The sequence below is a fragment of the Bos indicus genome, chromosome 29 (assembly GCF_029378745.1).
Source record: "Bos indicus isolate NIAB-ARS_2022 breed Sahiwal x Tharparkar chromosome 29, NIAB-ARS_B.indTharparkar_mat_pri_1.0, whole genome shotgun sequence".
Lineage (NCBI taxonomy): Eukaryota > Metazoa > Chordata > Mammalia > Artiodactyla > Bovidae > Bos > Bos indicus.
In genome coordinates, this window is record NC_091788.1 from 50,150,487 (window position 1) to 50,156,486 (window position 6,000).

Below are 6,000 nucleotides of genomic sequence, written 5' to 3' on the forward strand. Positions count from 1 at the left end.
GTGCAGGTCCTGAGGGGCTGGCTGGGAGGAGGTCTGGGCGAGGCAGACGGGGGCAGAAGGGCCCAGGTGCGCTGACTCTGCCTGTGGGACGCCCAGGCAGACCGCCCCGGGGAGGCTGCGCCACGGACGAGGCGGCCTCTGAGGCCCAGGTGAGGCCTGGGGAAAGCAGGGTCAGGACCACACCCTCCAATGACCCGGTGATGAGACGCTGGGGGCGCAGGTGGTGAATGAGAGAGTGGGTGGGGAGAGTGAGGAGCAGGGGTCAAAATCAGGGAAGTGGTCGGCGGAGGGCCAGGTCAAGGCAGAAGAGGGTGATGCAGGTCTGATCCGGTGGGAGTGCTGACGGTGTCCTTGTAGGAAGAGGTGGTCAGGGCTCAGACACATTCAGAGGGCGACCCTGGAGGACGTGGGGAGGGGACGGCCACCCGCACACCCAGGAGAGGGGCCTCAGGAGGCAAGCCCCGCCCGCACCTGGATCTGGGATTCTGGCTTCCAGGCCTGGAGACGTGAGTCTTGCTGTTGGACTTGCCGGGCTGTGCTTCACCTTTGTCGGTGCCCTGGACGCTGACTCAGGGACGTGCCAGCCAGGGAAGGAAGGAGTGGCTGTAAGAAACAGCCCCACACCTCGGGGCTCAGCGCCGAGAGTGCTTCACTCTCAGCCCCATCCAGTGGGAGGGGAGGGGGCCCGCACTCATCCTGGGGCCCCAGGCCCCTCCTCTGAGGACCTCGGAGTACCGGCTGGCAGGGGAGGAGTGGAGAGACCATGAGAGAGGCTGGGGATGGGGGTTGAGAAGTCGGGGCTCCTGGAGGTGCTGGGGACCCAGGCATGGCATGGGTGAGCACAGACAGGAGGCGGGAGAAGGTCGGGTCTCAGGAGGATCTGGAACGGATGCCAACTGCAGAAACCCCAGCAGAGGCGTCTGTGGGGTTTGTGTGGGTGTGGGCACAGCAGGGAGATGCTGGGAGAGAGACGGGTGGCGGTGAGCAGGCCGGAGGGAGGCCCGGGGTCTCCAGCTGCACTGTGACCTCCTCCTGCTCTCAGGCTTCCTCGCGCACGCTGGGAGGGCTTTACTCGGGAGAGGCTTCAGGGTTTGGTGGTGCAGCTCCCCCGACCCCGTGCTCCCACATCAGGTGAGCTGGGCCCTGGGGTCCTGACCTGGGGACAGAAAGGGCCAGGGAGTCTGCAAGCGGGAGCGGGGCAGGCCAGAGGGAGGCCAGGGAGGATGACCGTCGGGCAGATAGGGTGTGTCCACACTGAGCAGTTGCACCGAGAGGCCAGGTCAGGTGGGGGCCCAGGAGCGGCAGGTGGGCTACAGGAGCCATCGGAGACAGGTGAGGGTTGAGAAGACAGGGGAACAGATAAGGGTGTCTGTGCACGCACGCGACCCCTGATGGGGGCTGGGGGTCAGGCCGAGGGGTGTGGCTGGGACCCCTGGGCACCTGGCTGGGTCTCCCTGCAAGGGAGGCAGCTTCAGTGAGCCTGGAATTGCCAGAAAGCCAAAGAATGTTCAAACCACCGTCCAGTTGCACTCATTTCACGTGCTAGCAAGGCCATGCTCCAAGTCCTCCAAGCTAGGCTTTAGCAGTATGTAAACCAAAAACTTCCAGATGTATGAGCTTTAGAAAAGGCAGAGGAACCAGAGATCAAATTGCCGACATTCGTTGGATAATAGAAAAAGCACAGGAATTCCAGAAAAACATCTACTTCTGCTTCATTGACTACAAGAAGGCCTTTGACTGTGTGGATCACAACAAACTGTGGAAAATTCTTCAAGAGATGAAACTAACAGACCACCTTATCTGTCTCCTAAGAAACCTGCATGCAGATCAAGAAGTAACAGTTAGAACTGGACATGGAACAACAGACTGGTTAAAAATCAGGAAAGGATACATCAAGGCTGTATGCTGTCACCCTCCTTATTTAACTTATATTCTAAGTACATCATGTGAAATGCTGGGCTGGATGAAGCACAAGCTGGAATCAGGATTGCCTGGAGAAATATCAACAACCTCAGATATGCAGATGATACCACTCTAATGGCAGGAAGAGAAGAAGAGCTAAAGAGTGTCTTGATGAGGGTGAAAGAGGAGGGTAAAAAAGCTGACTTAAAACTCAACATCAAAAAATGAAGACCGTGGCATCCAGCCCCACCTCTTCATGGCAAATAGAAGGGTGGGAGAAGCAGTGGCCAGTTTTGTTTTCTTGGGCTTGAAATCACCACAGATGGTGACTGCAGCCATGAAATTAGAAGACGCTTGCTTGTTTAAAGCAAACGTATAACAAACCTAGACAGTGTGATTGAAAAGCAGAGACATCACTTTGCTGACGAAAATCTGAATAGTCAAAGCTATGGTTTTTCAAATAGTCATGTATGGATGTGAGAGCTGGACCATAAAGAAGGCCGAACACCGAAGAACTGATGCTTTCAAACTGTGGTGCTGGAGAAAAACTCTTGAGAGTCCCTTGGAAATCAACCCTGAATGTTCATTAGAAGAAGTGATGCTGAAGCTAAAACTCCAATACTTTGGCCGCCTGACGCAAAGAGACATCCTGTTGGAAAAGACCTGATGCTGGGAAAGATTGAAGACAAAAGGAGAAGGGGAGGGCAGAGGATGAGATGGTTGGATGGCATCACCAACTCAATGGACATGAGTTTAAACAAACTCCAGGAGATAGAGGAGAACAGGAGAGCCTGGCGTGCTGCACTCCACGGGGTCCCTAAGAGTTGGAAATGGCTGAGCGACGGAACGAGAACCTCAAGGAGCAGACCTCTGGAAGGAGAAGCTGTGAGGAGGGGGAAGGCCCCCAGGCTGGCCGTGAAGGATTCCACGTGGAGGGTCCACGGTAACACCATTAGAGTGGTATCATCTTCGTATCTGAGGTTACTGATATTTGTCCCAGACATCTTGATTCACAGCGAGGAAAGGCCATCTGGGGGTCTTCCCCAGACCCCCCAGGACAACGGAGGACGAAGGCCAGGAGTCCAGCAAGGATGTTGGTGATGGGGTGGTCGGGAGTGGGGGCCAGACATGAGCAGAGCCTTGGGGGCCCAGTGTGGACAGCAGGCATGCAAATTCTTGCCCCAGCTGAGGGTATCTCCCCTCTACACAAGGTCATCATGGCCCAGACCGTGTGCCCTCAGCCCCGAGGGCTCACCGAAGGCTTCTTAGCAGAGTCCAGGACAGAGAGATCTCCCGGCCTGGCGCTGAGGCAGGTGCGTCATGGAGCAGTGACTGGGGAAGCTGGGAAGACTCCCAGAAGGAGTCAGAGCTCCGTCCTCACCTGTCCGTCCTGTGAGGCAGGTATACTCACCTGCAAACCCATTTCATAGTTGGGTAAACCGAGGCCAAGCTGTTGTGAGGCAGAGTGAGTGGAGGTTAGGGAGGAGGGTGACAAGGAGGCCCAGGGCTGGAGCTGGAGGGGGAGCAGGTCTGGGCGCAGATGAAGCTGTTATTTGGGGGCCGGGGGGACAGATGTGGACAGGTTGCCAGGGGCTAAGCTAAGGAGGTGCAGCCCCGTGGGACCCCCGGTGGACGCCCCTCTGCTTTCCCTTGGCCGGGTGAGGTGCAGGTGAAGGGGGCGGGAAGCCTGCCTCAGGTGCAGAGAACGCAGGGGCCACAGCCCGTCCTAGTCCACAGGGCTCTGTCCCCTCCCGAGTGGCCCCTGGCAGCGCCTGTCGCTGAGGCTGGCACCTCCTGCCCTGCCTTGTCTCCTCGGCCCACCGCACTCGCCCGACCTGCTGAAGACGGGTGGGCCCGGGACCCTCCCAAGACCCCTGTCTGGGTCCCCCACCTCCCACCATCAGGTGACGGATTTATTTTCTTGGGCTCCAAGATCACTGCAGATGGTGACTGCAGCCATGAAACTGAAAGGTGCTTATTCCTTGAAAGAAAAGCTAGACAAACCTAGACAGGGTATTAAAAAGCAGAGATATCACTTTCTCAACAAAGATCTATATAGTCAAAGCTATGGTTTTTCCAGTAGTCATGTACTGATGTGAGAGTCGGACCATGAAGAAGGCTGAGTGACGAACAATTGATGCTTTCAAACTGTGGTGTTGGAGAAGACTTTTGAGAGTCCCTTGGACAGCAGGGAGACCAAACCAGTCAATCCTAAAGGAAATTAATACTGAATATTCATTGGAAGGACTGAAGCATCAGTACTTTGGTCACCTGATGCAAAGAGCCGACACATTGGAAAAGACCCTGATACTGGGAAAGAGAAGGGGGCAACAGAGAACGAGATGGTTGGATGGCATCACTGACTTGATGGACATGAATTTGAGCAAAGTCCAGGAGACAGTGAAGGGCAGGGCAGCCTGGCGTGCTGCAGTCCATGGGGTCTCAAAGAGTCAGGTACAGCAGAGCAACTGAAGAACAACCATTTTGCCATTGTTTAAGAGTTTTCTTGGTTTGACTTTTTTTTTTTTTTTAAACGGTTTAATTGGGAGGAAATTATTTCAAGCAGGCAGAAAAGTTTTAAGGCTGACCCTCAGAGCCCCTGTGCATCCTGAGCTCCGCCACCTGCCATCTCTCTGTCCCTCTTCCAGCCTCCTCTACTCCTGAGGACTCACGGTCTCTTTCCTAAAACAGGAGCAGCTCTCTCCCCTGACCATAGCACAGACTCGACCTCAGTCCACCGCCGAGCGCTGACCGGCCACCACGTGCCTGCCGACCACCTCCCCTCACTTGCTGTGCTCTGTCTTCGCTCTGCCGTCTTCCTTTCTGACCCCAAGACGGTCCTGGGTCTCTGTGCACCCACGGCCCCTGGGCTCAGCCGTCCGCCCCTGAGCCCTGGTCACTTCCTGGAGGCTGGTGTAGGGACTGAGGCCCTGGTGTCTGGGCACCCTCGCAAGGGCAGGATGGAGCAAGCTAAAGGCTCAAACCCATACACACCCCGCACCACCAGGGAGCACCCAGCCAGTCTCCGCCAGCCTCACCCGGACCCCCGGCCCAGCCGAGCCAGGTCCCCCGGGACTTGCCGTGGCCGCGTCCCTCCCTGACCTCCAGCATCACCCCCGGGTGGGCACGTCCTCTGCACGTCTTGCTGCCCTCCTCCTGCCCTCGGGGCTCCTTCTGGGCAGCGTCTAGCTTGGGCGTTCTAGGAGTCGCTGCCTCTCCCCATCCGTTGCCAGGGACCTTGCCCAGAGCTGAGGACGCTGAGACCCCGTCTTCAGCCCGGGCCCCTGCGCCCAGCTGTCTGTCTGGAAGCAGCCACGTCCTCCCCCCCGCAGAGCCAGCCCCACAGCCGCTCTGGGCACAGGCCTGGGTGCCCCGTCTCCCTGGTCCGCCACGTCCTGGGGGCTCTGCCTCTCGAATCTCTCTGCACCCAAAGCCGCTCTCCCCCCGCCCCCAGGGAGTGACAGCGGCTCCCATCCTGCCTCGACCGTTCTCCACGCTGCAGAGAACTTTCTAGAAGGCAGAGCCCTCAATACTTGCCCGCTGCTGGACTATGTGCTTCCTGGATTGGGCCCATGTCCACACGGCTAGTGAGGTCACCCAGGGGTGCCACCCTCAGGGGGTCGCAAGGGGTGTGGGGCCAGCCAAGCTGCGTTGGGTGGGTGTCTGCCGGTTTGGCTCAGTTCCCGTGGCCCTCTGTACCCATAAGTCTGGGGGCTTCCCAGGTGGCTCAGACCGTTAAGAGTTCGCCTCCAATGCAGATGTGGCTTCGATCCCTGGGTTGAGAAGACCCCCTGGAGGAGGGCATGGCTACCCACTCCAGTATTCTTCCCTGGAGAATTCCGTGAACAGAGGAGCCTGGCGGGCTACACGCCAGCGGGTCCCGCAGAGTTGGACCCAAGTGAGCGCACACACCCGTAAATCTACTGCCCTGCCCCAAGCGCCACGTCACGCCCACTGCCCCCAGCCCAGGGAGTCACCCTCTGGAACCTCGTGTTTGGCATTTGCTTGCAAGAAGATCATTCCCCAAACCCACCGGAGTAGGTCCCACCTGTGGGGGCTGCATCCCTGGGGGGCCCCGCCCTCAGCCCCGCGCGGTGG